Source organism: Euprymna scolopes, chromosome 2 (assembly GCF_053919585.1).
Source record: "Euprymna scolopes isolate OS-2025 chromosome 2, ASM5391958v1, whole genome shotgun sequence".
In the NCBI taxonomy this organism is placed as follows: domain Eukaryota; kingdom Metazoa; phylum Mollusca; class Cephalopoda; order Sepiida; family Sepiolidae; genus Euprymna; species Euprymna scolopes.
Window position 1 is genome coordinate 129,528,971 of NC_136483.1, and position 19,619 is coordinate 129,548,589.

Sequence of the window (19,619 nt, forward strand, 5' to 3'; positions counted from 1 at the left end):
ACCGTTTGCAACAGTGACTACTAAGCTAATTAGGGATTACATAAAACTTAGGAACATCATGATAGTTAGCCAATATAAAACTCTGAAAATGTGATACATATTCATTCACACAATTCTGAGACAGCATATTCAGGACTACAGAACACAATACGAAAGGCGATCACGAGTACATCTCTCAGCAAACACTAGTGTGATTATGCAGAGAGTCTATTGTGAATATATATTGTTGCAGGTTCTGTTCAACCGCAGCACAGGGCGGTATTTAAGCATTGCGGTGGGGTAAGAACCATGAAATAATCTCTGCAGGCAACTATTACATTCCGACAAGTAGACAGCAGATCTAATCCAAGCAGATCATATACTCTAGAGGGAACAGGCTTGGAGCAGGAAACATGTATATATCTGATGGCACAACACTGTAGATGCTCAGGAGAATTAGATAACACCTTGCCAACTCTGTAATAAAAGTGAAAGTAATAAAATAATTTTGAAATAAGAAAACTTACAAATGTTTCCAAAAATTTTAAACTGTACAAGTCGATAAAATATTACATTTTATATTGTTTCATAACAATTGTTTATTTGTTTCATCCTTCTCCCCTTTTTTGTTAAGTATACTACACTTTCATACATACACATTGAGTCTATTAATAACTGTTAATTATTCACTTGATTGAAGACATATCTATTTTCTGATATTGAACCATTTCATGACTTCATACATTAAAATAGATCATAGACTACCAGCGACCCAAAGGTTTCTGTTCCATATTCAATGACTCGTGACCGGAAGAATCCTGGGACAGCAAATATAGAATAAGAACTTTGAAGAAATTTTTTTTGAAATAAGTGTGTTTTTTTGTTTTGTTTTGTTTTTTTTTTTATTTTATTTTACAAAAAAAAATCACTTATCAAAAATTGTGACCTAATTTGTTAATAGTCTTAATAAAAAAAAGAATTAAGAGTATGAAGAGAAAAGGTAATATTTTGTTTACATTCAAATTTTATCCAAATAGGCCTTCACTATATTTGCCTCCTCTCTTTTTTTTTCACATACAAAACCAGCCTAGATTGTGATACCCAATGGAATAATCCTTCTGATAAGAATTTAGGATGGGGAAGACATGCTCAACTTTAAAAGAATAAATTAATTTTTGCAACTTAGTTGAAATATTTTTAATTTACAATTCCAGGTGATTGAAAAGAAAAAAACAAATAACTTCTGACTTGATTATAAAAAAAATGTCTGAATTTGATGCTGACTTCCTATCGACATAAGCAATAACATCCTCAGTTTGTAAAATGTTCTCCTGTGTAGCCATTGTTATTAATTTATTACATTTTCTTTTCTGTCTTTTTCATGTTTTCTCCAAAGAAGAAACAAGAAAATTGTGTGATTAACCAAAATCTTGTGAACACTTATAAAACATTCAACTCTTGACGGCCCGAATCAGTTGACTTTCTGGATCTATCCCTTCTTGGATTTTTCAAAAGCAGAACAGGTAACTTAAGCTTTTCTAGTTTGGTTATGTAAAAGTGTATGTTATTGCTATAAACATATTCATTGAATTACAACTAAATCATATTGGTACACAGGATTAGTGATGTTGGGCCTTATTAGTATTTCAATTTCCTTTTAGAAAATACCAAGAAGTGTAAGCAAGTATTCCATCAAGATGCATAAGTAAATTGTTAGGATTAAAACTAGTGACACACTTTTGTCCTATCACAAGGATTGCTCAGTGTGTTATTCAAGTTGTCTATTTTAAAGGAAAAATATCCATTCAATACGATGCATGTAAACGTGTGCATTGTTCACAGATGAATCACAATATTTTTCAAAAAGAAAAAGGTTTGAATCGCTAAGTTTCAGTGAAGAATGAGGGTTGACTTGAAATTGAAAAGCAATTAATGGCATCTTTTTATAAAGGTTAGTTGTCTGCGTGTGTCTGACTAAAAGTAAAATTCTGCACAAGACACCCACAAAAATGTAGCCACTTTTCCTTATTCATTTTTTTCTGGGTCACAGAAATAGAATTAGGATAGATTTTTTTTTTTTTTTTTTTCTATTATGTTATGTAGTAATCCATCAGTGATTTTTTTTTTTTTTTTTTTTTTTTTTTTTTTTTCTTCCTAGTTGCGAAAGAGGTTAGGGATAGTTTATACATTGTTTTATTTCTTTGCATATTGGAATTTATTGGCAAAATCATTTTTTTTTTTTTTTTTTTTAAATCTATTTTCATAACGAATTCCTGAGCCGGGTTCACTAGAAATCTATTATAACAAATATTCCATTCTTTATCAACCAGCACCCCCACTCAACTTTTGTTCTTTCTTGTAGGCACTACAATTTGGCTTAAAAACTTAAGATAAATTTGCAATTTCAGCTAGTGAAATCCAATTTTTCAAACTGATGAAATTCATGTAGAAATTTTGGCATTGTAAATTTTCGAATCTAAAAATTATTCATTTAGGTTGTAAAATTATTCAGGTAAGTTTTCAAGAACAAAGAATCCCAAAATCGTAATTAGAAAATCAAAAAATGAAAGGAAACCTGTTGACTTGTTTACTGTTGTGGCACTTTTCAAGAGACTGTTTGGGCCAACAATCTCACATCTGAAAGTTGAGTAGTATGATGCGTTGCAGATATCTTTGGGATTTTTGAAATGACATAGGATGAAACATTTGTAAAATCTTTTTAAAAATAAAAACCTTGCATTTGATGAGATTTATCCTTGAATTTGGGCATTTTTCACAAAATGTAGCTGTAAAAAGATGTACAATTTACATGATTTCTTTGATCCTGGAAACAATTTCCGCACTAATTAACAGTTCAGAATATCAAAAACAGGCTAGAGAAAAGAAGGCTATCATTCTTTAGTTCTTGACCTTATCACTAATTCTCAGGAGAAAGTTTTGAGCCAAATCTAATGGAGCATCCATGAAAAAAAATGGGAGATGGTGTTACAGCTGGATAATATGAAATAAAATATCCAATAAATCAATTTAAGAATAAATTGGATGAATTCAGAAATATTGGTATAAAATTTACAAGGACATTGAATGAAATATTTAATAGAATTAGGTTTTTATATTCTGAGGGGAGGTGGGGGGGTATTCGGTTTGGTATATATACAATTGACAGTTGGTTTGTTTGTTCTTCCTGATACGTCTATCACATTTTTGTGATCGGAACATATTCGTTAGTTGTTAGTTTTTGACATCTTTTGAACATATTTTGATATTTGTCTATATCAATGTTCACACAGGCTTGAAAAGGTCTTTAATTTTAAACTTTATCTTAAATAGACCTTCTTTCTATTATTACCTTGAAAAAAACCTTGAAAATATGGAAAGCATCTTGGAGATAGTATTCTATTAAAAATAACTATTATTATTATTATAACTATTAAAAATAAAATCAATAAATACATTCTTCTGAAATTGCATCATATTGTTTCTGGTATTGTCAACGAAGAGTTACGTCCCTTTTATTACAAAACGACTTGATGTTCCTATTTACAATGCCTCCCCACGGGACAGAGTTAGACACCAGGGTCGTTTTTTAACGTGGAGAAAAGGAACAAAAATAAAAATTGTCTCAGTCGTGAAGGACTTCTCCTCCACTGACAGAGAACAAGAAATCGAAGCCGTCCATATACTTGATGGATGTAGCCGAAGTGAAAAATCGAAATACTATTAAAATATTAGGTGCTTATATAGTTTGAGACGATTATGCAAGGGGGATAATTAGCATCGACTAAGCAAAAATAAGCATTTTTTGGAGAAGATATTTGAGATGTTAAAATAATCCGATGAACAATGAAAATATTTCAATTAAAAAAAAAAAAAAAGGCCTCATTTCCACAAAGACATAGTCCCGGAAATTGGCAAAAATGAAACGAATTAATTAACAAAATGAAAAATAATAATTGGAGAGTGCACCTGTAAATTCATCCTTGTCTGTTTGTCCGTTCGTCTGTCCACACTTTTCTCAATAACTACGCCTTGGAATTTAAAAAAATTTTGCACAAACATTAAAGATGATATAAGTAAAAAAGTAACAGAATGGATTTTCTGGGAAAACTCTGGTTGTCCCCCTTTCTAGTTAAAATGGCTAAAATTGACACTTTTGTGCTTATTAAAAAAAATTGATGCCTTCGATTTTTATAAAACTTTCTGAAAAGTTGTAACTAACTGATTTCTATATAATTTTGTTTGTCTGTACTTTGCGATAACTATTGGGTGTGCCCCAGGGGCTCTTTTAGGGCTAATAAAAACACTCCATTTTTGGAACTATTTTACCATATTTGTCCAAAATTTTCTGTGTATGTCTATTTAGTATTTTTGCATGGTGCTGAACTCAAATTTAAATATGTTAAGGCTTTGGGGATTTTTTAGGCTAAAGGGGGGGGGGACAAATGATGGACTTAGTCTTTTTTTTTTTTTTTTTTTTTTTTTTTTTTTTTTTTTTTACATGGTGCAGAACTCAAATTTACATATGTTAAGACCTAAAACTGCACCGTTTGTTCATTTTCACCATGATTTGACATCCCCTGGGGAATTTTGAGGTTGGTGGTGGTGTGTGGGGGGGGGGCTGAATTTAGTCATTTTTTTATGCCTCGTTCACTGTGCACTCACAGGGGGTCATGCATGTTTCACTTGTTTAAATTATAATCACAAAAATGAATATCTAAACCATGATCTTCACAAGAACTGTTAGTCCCAGAAATTGCCAAAACAGTTTACAAAAAAGGAAACAAATCAATTAACAAATTGAAAATGTAACGATACTGCATGAATACTATACCTGAACAGCTATAATCAGTTATTCAATCAATAAAAAAAAACAAGGTTAATTAATGAACTAAAAATTTAACCATGTTAAGTAAATGAACTTGTTAATTAATGAAGAAAAAAAAAATCATGTCGCATATTAATCTCTAACCGCAAGAATTATGTGAGGGAATACTTCTCATTTTTCCCTTTTCTGTCAAAGAAGTTCTATGAGATGTAGGTGGAACATTTCACTTCTGGTCCTCAACAATTGGCAGATGTATTTTAGGATGAGACGAAAAACCTTCATTTTAAGATAGGAAACTTGTTTTTCTTTTAGTAATTATAAATATTAATAAAAACGTCTAAATTTCAATATTAATTTTATTTTTTATTTATTCATATATAAAAATGTACGTTATTGTTGAAGATGACCGGCTTGGCCAACTATTCACAACCTACATGGCTGATCCCTGTTATAGCAAGCTGCTTCAAGTTGTGAGGACTGTTTTAGTACTTTCAAATCTATACCAGTATTGAGAGAGAATTCTCAGTAAACAAGGAAATAGTTAAACATGAAGGATTAGAATCTAGTAGCACAGAGGATCATCAGTGACCAGATCAAGACAGCAGGAGGGGTGGGTCAAGTGCCAATAACCAACCCCCTCATTATTTCTATACTCCATGGCCAGACAGAAGTATGAAATGTACCTAGAAAAGTAAAGAGAAGAGGGACAGAAACAAAAACTCAAGAAAAAAAAGACCTTGAACAGGGAGAAGAAATAAGTGAGATTAGAGAGCATCTATCCAAGACTAATGTACCAAGGTGGAAGACAGGGCCATGCACCTCTCGCACTTTCAATAAGCGTGTGCTCTATCCCAACTATCATCAATGGACCTGAGGTAATCTCGTCAGCATCAGACAAAGCCAAACTCTTTGCCAAGAACTTTGCAGCTAATTCTACCCTTTGCGACCAAGGCCGCCAACCCCCAATATTTCCTCCTGTATCAGAAAACACGCTATGTGATATACATATATCTGTACGTGATGTTGCCAAGCTAATCAAAAACCTTGATTCCAGTAAAGCAACCGGCCCTGACGGTATTCCAATTATAGTACTCAAAAAACTTCAACCAGAACTAGTGCCCATATTTACAAAACTGTTTAAACGTTGTCTAAGGAGAATAGCTTCTCATCACCCTGGAAAATCTCATCAGTATGCCCTGTATTTAAGAATTCAGGTGATCGCTCATCCCCCTCTCAGTACAGGCTAATAAGTCTCCTGTGCATCATGAGTAAGTTGCTGGAATCTGTGTTAAATAGAGAAGTAGTCAACCATCTAAACAAAAATAACCTTCTTAATGACACTCAATATGGTTTCCGTTCTGCTAGATCTACAGCAGATGTGCTTACAGTTATATCTCATAGGATTAGCAAATCTCTCTATGGAGGCAACCTTTCTAGGGCAATTGCTCTTGACATATCTAAAGCCTTTTATAGGGTATGGCATAAAGGTTTACTTCATAAGATCTCTAGCTATGGTATAGCTGGAAATGTCTTAATTATTAAATCATTTCTTTCTGATAGGTTCATAAGAGTAGTAGTTGAGGGGCAAAAATCAGAAGCTCACAGTATTAATGCTGGAGTCCCTCAGGGGTCTATCCTGGGCCCAACTCTATTCCTGATCTACATTAATGATCTTCCAAATCACATCCTTACATCATTTGTAGACATTTATGCTGACGACACTACCATTTATGGTAGCACATCTAAGACAGTAAACGACCAAGTTCTCTCCGATTCTCTCTCCTCTGATCTTGAGCACGTGGTACAATGGGGAAAGGAGTGGTTGGTCACTTTTAATGCATCTAAAACCAAGCTTCTCTCTTTACATCATCAACACTGATCCACATCTGACATCAATTGAAATGAATGGCTCTCGTCTTCAGGAGGCCTCAAGTTTTGACAAGCTTCTGGGCTTGACCGTTACTCCTGATCTTAAATGGAACACGTACATCAAATCTGTTGCCAAGGCCGCTGGAAAAATGGTGGGATCTTTCTATCGATCCAGTAGATATCTCACTGCTGATGCAATTTTCTGTCTATATAATAGCCAGGTATGTCCAAGGATGGAATACTATTGCCACATCTGGGCAGGAGCTGCTAGAAAGGACGTCCTGCCTTGATAGAGTTCAAAATAGACTTCGTAGCCTCGTAGGAGATGTCCTTTTCTCTTCGCTGCAACCTCTATCTCACAGAAGAGATGTTGCGAGTTTGTCTCTGATGTATCGTTATTTTCATGGAAAGTGTTCGACTGAGCTTCAGTCTATGGTCTCCCCTCGCCAAACTTTCACAAGAAACACTCGTCTAGCTGAAAACACTATCAATAATTCCCCCCTACTCTTTATCTGCCTAAACCTAAATGTAGATTCCATGAACAAAGCTTCTTTCTTAGAACTGCATGCCTGTGGAATTGTCTTCCGTTTTCCTGCTTTCCGACTGACTACAATATGGTTGTCTTCAAGTCTAACGTAAACAAGTTCTTGATGAGCCGTTCCATATAAGTTAACAAATTTACCGAATTGATTACTATATTGTCCAATTGCTACTGTACACACTTTAACCCTTATCCTCGAGTGGCCTCTTGGCCTTGATAATGTGTTGATGCCTGTGTACCAAAAAAAAAGTCACATAATCCGACCAATCATCTCTAAAACTTAAATCTGGCAACAATTAAATAATAGTTTTATACTTAATTTGACGAAATTTCCACTACTTATGTTTACAAGCTATAATCACATGTGCTAATGTATACTCATTAACTCTTATCCTCGAGTGGCCTCCTGTGTAAAAAAAACAAAAAAAAAAAACTATTGGTTATCCAGCATACACCCAGAACAATCTCATAAAATCCAGAATAAGATATGCCAAATCGTCCTAACACCTAACTTTTTAAACTACTACACTTCAGCAAGAGGATAACTATTAACATCATCATTATCATAACGTTAGTTTTATTGATGCTGGCATGTATTGGATGACCTTAAGAAACGGACTTCAGCAATTTTACAATATTAACCATTTTGCACACTAAATTGTCCAATTTTTAATACTTAATAACAAATTCCAAAAATTATTTTGGTCTCTAAACAACTTTAAAAATTTCTTTAATTATATATATAAAATTAGCGGCATTGCCTTGTGGAAACAACCCAAAGTCAGAACATGGGCAGTGACCCCCCCCCCCCCCAATAACTTTTGATTATCTAGTGCATTGTGAGTCAACGTGAATTACTGACTATGGATAACCAGCTAAAAAAAATCTTAACACAGAGAGATGGCAACAGTTGCTAGTGGTAGCCACACTATCAGGTCAAAAAAATTGCGGGCACTGGCGGCAATGGTCAAAATAAAAGCATCTGGTTTCCACTGTCATGCATTTTCTGGTAATGGCAGCTTCTGGAATTCACTGGCTGTTATTGATGCTGGTGGTTATTGGTGATTAGTGTTGTAGGACAGTCGTTTTGACAACTCATTGTTGGTCACTATCGTTCACTGACAGCCATGGCCAGTATTGACCTAAGTTTGACTGCTCCAAAATGAAATTGTCTGTCACTGGATGCCAGTAGCGAGCACTGGCATGTAGTGGTAGAGATGTTTGCAACAATCTGTCATTGTTGGGTACAACATCCATTTACTAATGGGTAAAAAAAGGGTTTTTTTATCTTCTTCCCCCATACAGCATGCAATATTATCTCTTAATAAAAAAGAACATTCTGATTGTATATCCTTAAAATGCTATTTAGTAAGACTTGGAAATGAGTAATCATTTCACATTAAATTTATATACAAAACTCATCTGCTATTCTAAAAGGGCTTCCTACAATTTTTCAAGGTGTTTACACATAATCGTCTTCAAAAGTGGAAGTACCTAAGAGTCCTCATTTTTGGTCCCCTGATTTATCGGAGAGGGACCTATATTTTACAGTGACATCCGTTAGTCCGGACTATTGTCAAATAACCGTGCATTGGTTTTTCCTGAAATGTTGCCACAAATTCTATTTTATTAAATAGATGTGCACAGTAAAAAAAAAAAAAATTTTTACGAAAATTTCCGTTGTGCCCCCCATGGGGCTCAAAAGAGGTCAAAAATGGCCAAAAAATGACACATTTTGCCCCATAACTTTTGATCCATCCATTAGATTTTTTTTTAACTTGGTCAAAATATAAAACCCATTGTTCTTAATATAAATCCAATATGGGTGACCCTGGCAAAATTCTGGTTTGCGTCCGTGGGGAGTGCTAAAAACATTCCTTTTTGTGGCTCTTTTTTCAGATTTATCAACAAAAACTTTATATGTCTGACTATATAATAGTTTTTCACGGTGGTCAACTTAAATATACATGTGTTAAGGCCTGAAACTGCACCGTTATCCATTTACATTGGGGTTCAGCATCCCCAGGGGCTCAAAAGAGGTCAAAAATGCTCCAAAATGGCTAAAAATTACACTTTTTGCCCATAGCATTTGATCCCTCCATTAGATTTTCCTGAAACTTGGCCAAAATGTGAAGGCCATTGTTCTTATTATAAATTCAGTATGGGTGACCCTGGCAAAATTCTGGTTCACATCCCTCTGGGACTAGAACTAGAAAAAGGCATGTTTTTTTTAGCTCTAAAAGAGCTAAAAAAACATGCCTTTTTCTAGTTTTTCATATTACTCGAAAACTTGATATGTATGTCTAGATAGTAGTTTTTCCATGGTGCTGAATTCAAATATACATGTCTTAAGGCGTGAAACTGCATTGTTTGTCCATTTTCAACTGGGATTCAGCATTCCTAGGAGATCAAAAGGGGTAACAAATACCCCAAAATTGCAAAAAATGACATTTTTTATCCCATAGCTTTTGCCCCATCCATTAGATTTTTCTGAAACTTGGCGAAAATGTGAAGGCAACGTTGGCCCTTCACACTTCTCACATTCATCATTTCTTCATGATTTTTTTATGGCGTCATCTCACATGCAGTACCAGAGGGGGACCATGCACGTGCAGCTTTTTTCTTTTTTTTTTTTTTTTTTTTTTTTTTTTTCTTTTTCTCTCTCTCTCTCTCTCTCTCTCTCTCTCTCTTGATGTATTTTTTCAAAGATTTTGATAAACGGATTGATATTTTCATTTATATTTTTTACTTGTGCCATTCTTTTCCTATTTATTCACTTGTGCCATTTTTATCTAAATTCATTATTGTGATCTATATATTTTATTGGTAATTTAAAATTTATTAGTATCTGCAATGGAAAATGGACTGGTTTTTTTTTATATAAATAAATAAAATATTGTTTTTAGAATCTGAAATTTGGCTCCAATTTTTCCGATACCAATTTGAATACTCCAGAAAATTTTGATTGTTATGATTCCGATTCTGAATAATCATCCCAACACTGGTTGTAAGTCATGTGAGAATCAACGGTACATTTAGTGACATCTTTGTTTAAGTTGGAGTATATCCAAAATCTGTACTGAGTTCATTGTTTTTTGTTTGTGTCGTAGAAGTGTTGTCTGGAAAGTTTCATATGTTTAGAAGAAATGTTTTTTATGCAGACCATTAAATGTTTGCTTGTAAAACAATGGAAGGTCTGAAATGTAATGTTGGGAAACCTTTAGAAAGAGGAAAGTTCCTTTGCTCAGTTTATAGAAAGTTGAGAGCCATTCAATTTTTTGTGTTGTAAACAATGAGTATGCAATAAATGCAGAAGAATCACAAATTGGTTGAGAAATGAGTACTGGTTTGTATGCAAGCAGTATAAGACAATAGAGGTTAACAAGAAAGTATATTTGGGTAATGAAACTATTGAGGTTGTTGAGAAATTTTGTTACCTTGGTGTATATCATTGAAGCTCATGGAAAAGCTAGTGTCAATGCAATAAGAAGAGTTAGGAGTAAATGGGTAAGTTTAGGGAACATGCCATTACTAACCAGCAGTGTTATCACTATCAACCAAGGCATATGTATATGCAGTGTGATGAAGTATGAAAATGAAACCTGGCCAATAAGGGTTGAGGACATGAGAATGATACTATGGATGTGTAATGTGTCCTAAATCTGATCTCAGAGGTAGATTTAATCTGAACAGTGTAAGAGAGATGTGTTAAGAACTGAAGTCTTTGTTGATTTGATCACATTAAAAGACTAGATGAGGGTGCTTAATTTGGATGTAGAACAGTTGGAGTAACCGAATCAATTGGCAGAAGACATGGAAGGAAGTGATAAGGATTGATTTAAGAGAAAGGGGGATAAAGACCTGGACTAAGAGTTAGTTTAGAAGTCAGTTTCTAAAAGCCAACCAACACATGCTATCATGTACAACAGACATTAAACTGATAAGACACATTTTTCATTTCATTGCTTTCAGAGATAAAACTTTAACATAATTAAAATTAAATCTGCTTTTTAATTTGTAAACTTTCTAGTAAACGCATTTGTTAAAATATTTTATTTTATATTGTATCTTCCACAAACTAATTAGTTTTTTTTTTTTGGGGGGGGGGTTGTGTGCATTAAATAAGCAGTTTCACTATTGTCGTGTGTAATTTCCTTGGTCAGACAAAACGTTTTTATAACAGGAATCAAACAACTTTCTCAAATCATGCTTTTTTTTCTTCGGTCTGCATTAATAGAAAGGATGCTGCATTGACACAGTGGAAGATAATTTACACATAACTTAAGTTTTTATTTAAATGTAATTAACTTTTTTTAAAAATTAAACTTAAAATAAATGGGTTACAGGTATATAAAATAAACTCTTAATTAACCTTAAGCCAAAATTAATCAAAATATACTTATATTGGCCTGGAGTTGGAGTTTCTAGGGTTCTTCAATTTCTCCAGTCAACACTGATACATTAGTTCTGTTAGTAATATAAAATTTAGTCATTCACAAACAATTTGCCATATTATTACCTGTAAGTAGCGTTAGGCATCACAAGTGATCAGGTGCATTTGTGTGTGTGTGTGTGTAAAAATTGAGTGGCCCAGATTATAAACTTGATATCTGTAAAGTAATAAAAAAAAAAATTTAAAAAAAAAAAAATGCTTTTCCTTGGGCTGTTCAGTCCAGTTTTCCAGAATTCAACTGCTAACATCTTGACTGTCAGCCTTATATGCCTTCATTCCAGCGTCTAGCCTCATTGATATGCAAATTAAGACGCGATCGAACCTGATCATTTGTCGCCTTTTCGTGTCCTATCAGTTGGGTTTTGAGTTCTAAGCATTACACATGCCAACCTTGGCAGCCTGCCTCCGTGACTGCAGTCACACTCCTCCTTAATCTCATGATTACATACAGGGCAGGGAGGTAGTATCTGTCTTTGTCAGGTACTCCTTAGAAATGGGGCTTCTTCAGGAACATTAGAGCTTCCATCACATTCGATGTGTTTTTATTTTTAAGAAGTTTTAACATCGTTTATTTAAACAGGGTTATTACATTTGAAACATCATGGGTGCTCGAGTGTTTGAAAAAAAAAAAAAAGTTTGGGGTGAGAGGTAGGCTCGAACCCGAATCCTTGAGGGGAAAGCACAAAAAAAAAATGACGTGATTTACCTCGACACTAGGTAGGGGAATGAGAAAATGTGGAAGTTAATGATTACAAAGTGAGTTGAGTTTTAGAGAACCGGACTGAACGGGTCTGAGCTGAGAATGTTCAAATGCTGCCAAGAATCCAGTCCAGATTTTTTTTTTTCTATTAGATAGTGTTATGGGGGAAATTTTTTTGAGTGGTGCTACTTGCCACTCGAACTTGGAGTTAGTAGTCAGATTAAATAAATGATTTTATTGGGTGCACACCACTCAGACCTAGGGCTAGTAGTAGTTTTTTTAATCCAGAATTTATCTTTCATAGCAAAAATGTTTTAGTCAACTGCCGTATAAGCCTGGAAATGAAGAATCATTTTATATTAAACTAGCAGAGAGACCCGACGTTGCCCAGAATTAGATGATGATCAACAAATGTTTCATGCTAATTCACATTTTTATTGTCATTGAAATCAATGAAATCGCACATTTTTCAATTAAATCTATTAATTGCTTGCTCTAGTTGGGGACTCATCATGGTGCACTGGGAGGAAGCTTCACATGCCTTTCTGCAGCAATTATATCTACAATACATTGTGGACATAATCACTGCTACTTTCAAGAAACGGTTCATCATTTCTTAATAAAACTATCAAGCAAGATATTATGTCTGTATTTCTCGCCTATGCGTAACTTTAACAAATACTAAATTGCTCAACCTAATCTCGCCACCCGCACCTAAAGTCTGTGTGTATAATCAAGAGTTATGCTTTTTTTGACATCCAACAAGGATGCGTTTTCTTGTCCATGCTCTTCAATTACATCATCAACTGGATCACATCGAACGCCTTGACCAACTAGTGTAAGTCGTGGTCTCAACGACTATATCGGATCTCAACTATGTTGATGATGTTACCATATTGGATGAAAGCTTTGCTGACCTTCAATCATCCATTGACAAGATGCAATCTTACACTTCAAAAATTGACAATAAGATAAAGTTACAGATGGCAGATCTTCTAAATAAAAAAACTGATTATTCTTAACACAGAAACCCTTGAAGAGGTTAATCAGTTCAAATATTTTGACTCCGTCATCACAACAGGCCAAGAGGATGTCAACTTCAAGCCATGTTTTGAGTTGGCCACCGCAACATTTCTTCCAGCCTGGTGGTGGTGTTGGATCGATGGATCCACAAATAAAGTCACGCTGGTCTTGAAAAGAAATTAAACTGAATACCAAAGTCAGCTTTATCAGGCCCTCGTCTGCACCATTCCCGTTTATGGCTGTGAGACTTGGCCTATACAGACAAGTGACCTATGCAAACTAGAGGGCAACAGTTTATCCCCAACAGTACAATTCACACTCACTGCAAGATCCACTCCCTCCAAAAATCTCTCCTTGACAGATGCTTTCGTTAGTTTGGCCACATCCTTCAACAACACCTAGATGACTTCATCAGTTAAGTCCTTGATTCAGCACTAGGCTGGAAAAAACCTGACTCAGAACAGTGAAGGAGGATGATGAACTGATTCTGGGCCCTCACCTTTACAGGGTCTATCGTTGGAACTGCAAATGGCTTGCACTCAATAACTGAAGCAGCCTTAGATCGCTGTGCTTGGTCAGTCAGTGTTTGGGACATGATGAACTTGTTAGAACGAGCCGACCCCAGAGTGAATGCTGCAACAATGACAAATAGATACATTTTTTTTTTTTTTGTTATTCTATTAAGCAAATATTTATTGATATCAAAAATAAAATAAGAGAAAATTAAACAGGATTTTTAAAAAATCCTATGTAAAAACTCGTAAACCTCATTTTGAATTTTTTAACAGTTTGTGTGTTTGTATAAAGTTAATAAACCACAAAATATAAAATGCACATGAAAAAATTGAAATACTTAAACTGTTCAACAATTGCATACAGAGAGCTTTATTATTTCTGGAAGAATCTTACATTTCTTAAAATTTGACTAAAGATAAAGTTACAACTATTTCCATATCTCGCACAGATATGCATTTTGTCACATTTTTGACACTATTGTTTTAGTAAAACATATCTTTGTTAAAACAATAAATTAGACAATAAAATTGGTCATAAGTGTAGTTTTCACAAAGAATCAGAATATTGCATTGAAAAACTTAATGATCTCTAAATAATCTGTATTAACAGCACACGAATCTGCTGCAGTAACCTAAAAACATGTCCTGTATCTTTTAAAAAAAAAATTGAATTATAATTTATGTACAAGGAACTGAAATTTTAATACTAGGATTGTTTTAAATACATTACAAGTTTTCCCAAATATTTTGCATAAATTATGTTGACTCAATTGCAGTAAAAGCACTTGATGGGACTCTGCTTAAGGTTGTCGAAAACTTAAGTACTTGTAGCATGGTCAGAGAGCACTGAAAAAAGATTTTGAAGTAAGAAAAGCACTAGCATGGAGTGCATGTCACAAGTTGAGCAAGATATGATTGTCCACTCTCAGAAAAGTTAAAAGACTCTTTGTTGCCACAGTCCTTCTCTATGGTGCTGAGGCATGGACTCTTACAAATGTGCTGAAGAAGAGATTGGATGACACACGGATGCTCAGGATGGCCCTCAATACATCATGGAGGAGCCACGCAACAAACCAACAGCTTTATGGTGACCTACCACCAGTATCACTGAAAGTACAGCAGAGAAGGATAGGAGTAGCCAGTCAGTGCATGAGACACAGCAAGCTAGTTTTCTGGATACCAACAGATGGACACCCAAACTGTGGTAGAAGAAGAATGACTTACATTGACAACCTGCTACAGGACAGAGAATTGGAAAGTGTTCGGGACCTGCAAACTGTCATGCGAGATCGAGAGAACTGGAGAAGTCATGTAGATTCGGTGGTGAAACATCCTGAAAGACGACAGAGATGATGAGATGATTGCATAAATTATAAATTCTACATAATTCTATTTCAAGATTTCTAATTTAAGGAGGGAAGGGTTACTGTCATTAATGGCTGATTAGGAAAATGTTTTGGCTTAAATTTTTAAACATAAAATTACATTTGAATATGCAAACCCATATGCAAATGAGTATGAAATTTTACAAGAATCAACTAACAAAGAAAAAGTGATCAAAAGGTACAAGTTTGTCAAAAATTTTTTTTTTTTTTTTTTTTTTTTTGCATTTTCATCCCAAACAAGGCACAGTGCCACCGATGTAGAGGGCTACTATCTGGAAAATATTTGGTAGGGGTACTATGTAGGGGGTTAAGCAGCAAGATGTCTGTTTACTTTACACGAGGCCCGTGGTGCAGTTGATAGACGTTGAATCTCTACAGCTCCAGGTGAGAATTGTCTGAAGATAGCGGTTTCAATTCTACCCAAAGCCGACCAGAGGCTTACTTGGCCAAACACGTGGTGAGACAACAACAACAACAACTACTGAAGGCAGTGAATGCAGTCACAAGATTCAGAGTTCCTATCCGTCGCGGTTACCACCTGACGAAGGCCAGAGGAATAGTTCGCCGAAACATGAAACAACTAAGAAAAAGATGAGGATAATAGTCCACAAATAAAACTTAACTTTTTTTTTTGTTCTTTGCCGTGTCTATAGGGTACCAGAATAAGCCGACTGCCCCCTTGCAGAGAGTAAAAATCCCTCAATGGGGTAACCAGTTAGCCGTGGGTTGCTACCCGTAATGCTTTAGAACATGATCCTGGTGATTGAGCTGTCCTAGACCTGGGTGCATAGCAGTTTAGGCACCGCACATTACTTTGGCTAGACGGGCAGTCGGTGAGGCTTGATTTGACCAATCAACCAGTTACACCAAGCCCTAATACTTACTTACTTAAAACCAACCTACTTCAGACAAAATAAACCATTAGACACCTCTGAAAATTATCTGAATCTTAATCACAAACAAGAGATAGAGCATAAGTATCAGAAGGCTTACAGCTATCTTATATCTGGGTTACACTGTACATTAATACAAGCTCTAATTCGAGACCAGAGAAAATCTCTCTGTTTTTCTTATATTCTGGTTTCTTATATCCTGGTTACTCTGTAGAAGTATCTAAACTTTCATCAACTACACTCTTAAACCAAAACAAAATCCGCAACCTTAAAATAAAAGCTTACCCTAACACCACCTTGAACTCCAAAGGGTGTGATAAAAAGCCCAAAACTCGCACTTTGTTTGCCAGATAAAATTAAAAGTAACTTAAAGGAACAAGGCATCATAAATGTCCAAAGAGGGACAATTAAAAAAAACAACCAAATGATTCCAGCGAACACCTACATCCTAAGCTTCAACACCCCAAACCTCCTACTGAAATAAAAATCGATTATTTAATAGATAAAATAGAAGTTTATATACCAAACCCTTTGCAATGTCACAACTGTTATAAATTTGGCCATCACAGACCGATGCACCAGACCACCAACATGTGAAAACTGTAGCGAAATTGGAGAATACATTAATTGCGAAATGCCATTAAAATGCACAAACTGTAAACAAAAACACGCAGCTGACTCAAAAGACTATGGAGTTTGGAAGAAGGAAAAACAAATAACTACAGTGAAACATACCAAAAATCTATCATGCCCAGAAGCCAGAAGGTTAGTTGAGAGCACATCAGATTTACTAACGTATGCAAACAATAGCTAAGATGACAAATAACTCAATTTCAAGACAAGAAACAACACAATCTGATTGAATTGATGAAAGAATTAAGATTACTAGTAGAAACATTATAGGAAAATTTAAGTAGATTAACTAAATGGGACCTAAAGGAAAATCCCCAATCCCAAAATGATAAAACTGAAAATACTATAAACCAAACAAAACAGCAAACGCCAAACTTATCCAATACTACTACCAAACCCCAGGATCTTTCACTCACCAAAACAAAACCTCCTAATAAAAATCAGCATAACAAACAGAAAACAGAAATGGTGCTGGTTGAGGATGTAAACAAATTTGAACTAATTGAAACCAAGAGCCAAGAAAGATACTCACGTCAAAGAAAATCAAGAAGCCCAAATAAAAACAAACCAAAACGCCTGAAGATGGAAAAATCTCGCCAACACTTCCAATCTAGATCCAAACCAGAAATAACATCAAATGAAGTACAAAACTAAAAACCTAAAATAATACAAAAAAATGGAAGTGGATGAACATTTGCAAGCACCTACAAGACCTTCCCAGAAGCAAGAAAGATAATAGAAGCAACAAAATATCCAGAGGAATAATAACCAATTCATGGATAGAAATATAAAAAACGCAAATCATAAAATGGAATTGTCATGGACTAAAATCAAACAATACCAAACTCCTTATTCTTATTTCACTTTTCAACCCAGCCATAATCTGCTTTCAAAAAACCTTCCTGAAACAAGATAACATCAATATAAAGAACTACCAAATATTTAATTACACTCATAACTCTGGGGGCAGAGCCTCCGAGGGAGTAACTATTCTAATCAGAAACGATATACCCCACAGCAAAATACACACAACAAACAAGCAATTGCCATTAACATCATCCTACATAAAACAATGAAATTATGCTCTCTATATATCCCATCAAATGATGACCTAGATAAAAACAAATTGAACAATTACCTAAACCTTACATCCTATTAGGAAACTTCAATAGTCATAACATCCTATGGGGATGTAAAGACGCTAATAAAAAGGGCAAAACATTGGAAGAGTTTATCAATGAAAATGATATATGCTTCCTCAATGATGGTACACCTACACACATCAACACATCTGGCAGAAATCATTCAGCCATCAACCTAAGCTTATGTGACTCATCACTGTATATGGACTTTAATTGGAAAGTACATGACGACACTTTTTGCAGCAACCATTTGCCAATATTGATAGAAAGCCCAAAATTTAACAGTGAAAAACTTCCCCGGTGGAAGCTAAATAAGGCCAAATACAAAGAAAAATATAGGTATAGGTTGAATCATATAGAATCAAATGTCACAGTAAATTTTTTTACAGAAACATTATTAGAATTTCAAATGAATCCATTTCTAAAACCTTAGCATCTGGTTCAGCGATAAATGTCGGGAATCCGTCAAATTGCGAAAAGCGGCTCTGAGGAAATTTCAGAAGCAGCCCACAATTACAAATCTGATGGAATACAAATTAAACAGAGCTAAAGCTCGTAGAGTAACAAAGGCAGCTAAAAAAGAATGCTGGAAAAATTGTCAGCAAATTGAATTCCTTCACGGAACCAAGAGCAATATTTAATGATTTAAAAAAAAAAAAAAATTTTTTTTTTTTTTTTTTTTTTCAGGTAAACATCAATCAACACCAATTAAACATTTCCTTAAAAATAACTCCAGAGTAACTGATAAAAAGAACACAGCAAACTTATTAGCTGAAACTTTTTCCTAAAACTCATTTATTCAAAACCATAACAAAAAATTTATAACAATTAAACAAAATGCCGAACAGTACAAACTAAACATGAAATCGAAAAACCTAGCTTGCACTAAACTGCTTACATTAACTGAAGTAAAAGATTCTATTAAAAGATCCCACAACACAGCCGTAAAACCAGACAAAATCCATTATGAATTCTTATGACAACTTGCTAACGAATCAATAAAATTACTAGTGGTGGGACGATTAATCGGAATCGTTAATCGTAAGAATCGTGTATTTTGGGAGGTATCGGAATCGCATCGTTAAAAAATACCTTAATTTTCCGATTCCTTTATTACGATTCTTTTAGTCTGATGTTGAAAAAAAGGGAAAAAATCCCTGATATTTCTAACTGCAAGAGAGAAATGTAGCATGTTATAAAAAGAAACCAAAGAAATTCATTATTAACAGGGCAATGCTTAGTGCCCCCTCCCTTACAAGATTCATTCATTCAGATCTATTGTAATCAAAACTACAAAAGAGTTAACTTGAAAAGAAGTATGCAGGGATCTACAGTGCGAGTAAAAAATAAAATTTAAAAAAACGCTTATCTTTTTGGCGACTGTTTTTTTTTTTACTGACAAATCTTCTAATAGTGAATGAAAATGCTTTTTCAACTCATATTTTCTTAAAATAAAACGAGCAAAGTCAAATTATTTAAACAGTAAAAGGTTTAATAGCACAATATACTTTTTTTTCTTTTTTTTAAAAGAAGGCTTTTGAAAGAAATATCTCTAAAATAAAATTGATCACGTATTATTTTGCAAAATTTTGACAGTAGTCGGCTTCTTTTGAAGTTTCAAAAAGAATATCATTGGAATAACATTAGAACTACACATGCTA

General features: G+C 34.4%; 1 protein-coding gene across 6 annotated transcripts in view; it reads left to right on the forward strand.

The window, feature by feature from the left end:
* The window catches only part of LOC145296030 (uncharacterized), a 67,661-nt gene that overhangs the window by 31,292 nt on the left and 16,750 nt on the right, over positions 1–19,619 (forward strand). For 4 of the 6 annotated variants that reach the window (XM_080142085.1, XM_080142100.1, XM_080142109.1 and 1 more), the window contains exon 2: positions 1,376–1,502. The gene's annotated coding sequence lies outside the window, so the exon portion shown is untranslated. The remainder of the gene's footprint in view (positions 1–1,375; positions 1,503–19,619) is intronic. The other 2 variants (XM_080142119.1, XM_080142090.1) reach the window with 1 other exon arrangement.